This window comes from Bos indicus x Bos taurus, chromosome 12, assembly GCF_003369695.1.
Source record: "Bos indicus x Bos taurus breed Angus x Brahman F1 hybrid chromosome 12, Bos_hybrid_MaternalHap_v2.0, whole genome shotgun sequence".
NCBI classification, from domain to species: Eukaryota; Metazoa; Chordata; class Mammalia; order Artiodactyla; family Bovidae; genus Bos; species Bos indicus x Bos taurus.
Genome location: NC_040087.1, coordinates 30,304,393 through 30,307,125, shown reverse-complemented (window position 1 = coordinate 30,307,125; position 2,733 = coordinate 30,304,393). Strand labels below are relative to the sequence as shown.

At 43.9% G+C, this 2,733-nt stretch overlaps 1 non-coding gene across 1 annotated transcript; it reads right to left on the bottom strand.

Annotated features, from left to right (window-relative positions):
* Positions 1-2,086: 2,086 nt before the first annotated feature.
* TRNAG-UCC lies at positions 2,087-2,159 on the bottom strand. Its single transcript has one exon. It is a non-coding gene; the product is annotated as a tRNA-Gly (tRNA).
* Between the last annotated feature and the right edge of the window lie 574 nt (positions 2,160-2,733).

Here is a 2,733-nt window from a genome sequence, read left to right as displayed (position 1 = left end):
ACCTGTGTTAATGCCAAACTGGTAGATGGAGCCCAAGGGGCCTTTTTTTTAAAACGGCTCAACTGTGAACTGGTTAATTTTTGCTTGTGTTCCGTAACTCTCAAAGACTTGAATATGTTCAGGGTTAAAAGACTTTCTCAATATCTCTGCCTCCTAGCTAAGAAGGGGTGCAGTATTAGAGTTCACCGTGTGCCATAACCTGAAGGTGACATTCTGACCCAACTTCGGAATAAATAGACTTAAAACAGAATTTCACAAGAAGCAACAATTCCATTATATCTTAAATTTTAAAAGCTTTTAACTTTGTCTTTTTTCTCCCCTCATAACCATTAGTGTTGATGGAGCATGGAAATCATCTGGGGAAACAACAGTGTCCTTTGCTGGCTAATGTTGCTTCCTTTTCCTTACTATTGCGAAATGCAGTTTTCTAATAGATGATGTTTAGTGCTCTCTGTTCACCTCTCTTAAGGCTCTGTTGAGCATGACAAATGTGGGGATGATTGCTTCTAGGGTTTCATTGAGAAGATAAAACAGTAATATATTAAATTTGTATTTAATCAAGTTCTTCTACAAGAGGCCTTTCATTGTTTGGCCTTGTTGACAACACACGAGTTGCCCAGTTTCCGGCTGATGCTACTCTTGCCCTTCAAGGTGCCAGCCACAGTCCAGCCTCTCAGTAGCCTTCTCCATCCGAATTCCTGTAGAGCTGGTGTCCCAGGGTGTGCTCACTTCTAACTGTGGGAACAACAGAGCAGTGGTGTGCCCCTCACTGTTTGCGGCAGGAAGGCGTGCCACTTTCGAATCCCCTCTAGCCTGAACTCCATCCCACACGTGAAGGATTGCAAATTCAAGTTCCTGTCCCAGCAACTTGTCATGGAAAGTTTTGGGCTGCAAAACAGCCCATCCTTTTATCTTCAAAGCTTGAAAGCTCTTGGATCTAAGGAAATAGCTTATTTGGGTTGAGAAAAGACAATTTGATTTTAGGATGGTTAAACAGAGGGTTAGTGAAAAATTAAAACCAAACAACTATAAGCCTAATAAAAGATTCAAGTGGTTGTAAATCTACTGGTGATTCGTTAACGCCACCTAAAAGCAGGCAGCCTTCTGTAGAGGATGCAATACTGAGGGGCTTGCTGAGTGAGGGGATAGGATGCACCTCAGAGGTTCTGATGAGATAGGTTGGGACAGCATGTGTCAGAGCAGGACTGTGAACACGAGACAATGACATGGTGGTCCAACATATACGTGGGCGTGCATGCGTGCACACACACACAAACTATCCGTGTTTGCAAAAGTTACTTGCCCACTAAGCCAGCAGGACTTCACTAACCGCATGGTCTGCCAGGACTCTGACAGTTTAGGTTTGCCCGCAGTGATTTAAAATCTTATTATCACCAGGCTATTAAATCACTTATTGTGTGACCTTAGACAAAGTGCCCAACCTTTATGAGCCTCAATTTCTTAATCTATGAAACTGATTAAAGAATTCCTTGTAGGCAGGTTGTTGGTGAGGAATAGCAATAATGGCTGAAACATCCAGGGCAGTAAGTGGAACACAGTGAGTGCTCAGTGCACAGGACAAATTGCTATGACTTTTATTCTTATTCTTAATCAGGGGATGAAGATCAGGGATTTGAGGGAAATTAATGTCAACTGTCTTTTTAAAAGAAATGTCCTAGCACTGAAGTAGTTTTTCTTTAAAATGTTGCCTATAGTGTCCTTATTAGAGCTTTAAGACTGTGTATGTGTGTGATAAGTCCTGCTTATGTGTGTGTGCATGCCCACTCACTTAGCTGTGTCTAACTCTTTGTGACCCCCGGGACTGTAGCCTGCCAGGTTCCTCTGTCCATGGGATTTCCCAGGCAAGAATATTGGAGTGGGTCACTATTCCCTTCTCCAGAGGATCTTCCTGGACCAGGGATCAAACCCATGTCTCTTGAGTTTGCTGTATTAGCAGGCAGATTCGTTCTCACTGAGCCACCTGGGAAGCCCCAAACCCTGCATAAATAGCTATTTTTAAATCTTTTATTTTTTAAAGTAATTTTATTTATTTATTGGCCATACCTCAAGGCATGTGGGATCTTAGTTCCCTGACCAGGGATCGAACCTGTGCCCCCTGCAGTGGAAGTGCAGACTCATAACCACTAGACCACCAGGGAAGGCCCTAAATCTTTTAAAATGTGTTGTGATTATATGTTTACAAGAAAGAATGGGACATCAGATTTCTGGTTCCTCAAGTAAAGAGCTTGGAAGTTGCCCCTGTGTTCTAGTAAGTCAAAGCTTAACAGACTGAAAATTCAACAACTCTCTAGGCTGCAATAAGAGAGGGAGGGGGGACACGGGGCAACCACTGCCTGCAAGACTGCAGACCCAGCCGAGCAAGTACAGGAAGCGGCAGCCGCCCGGAGTGGGCTCAGTGGGAGCCAGTGCTGGGACAAAAACCGCAGCCGTGATGTTCAAATCCCCTAGACACTCCATGTAGACAAGTCTGAGAGCTAAAATCTCCAGGGGGATGCCATCAGAGCAGGCCCCCACAGTCTTGCAGGATTTCCCACAGTAAATATCAGAGAAAAGCTCCCTCATGCTCCCAGCAGTGGGAGGGGAAAAGGAACCATGTTAAAATACACCAGACATATATCTCTTGGGACTGACACATACACATTACAATATATAAAATAGATGACGGATAAGGACATAAGTGTAGCACATTGTGCACCCTGGACTCAGTCATAT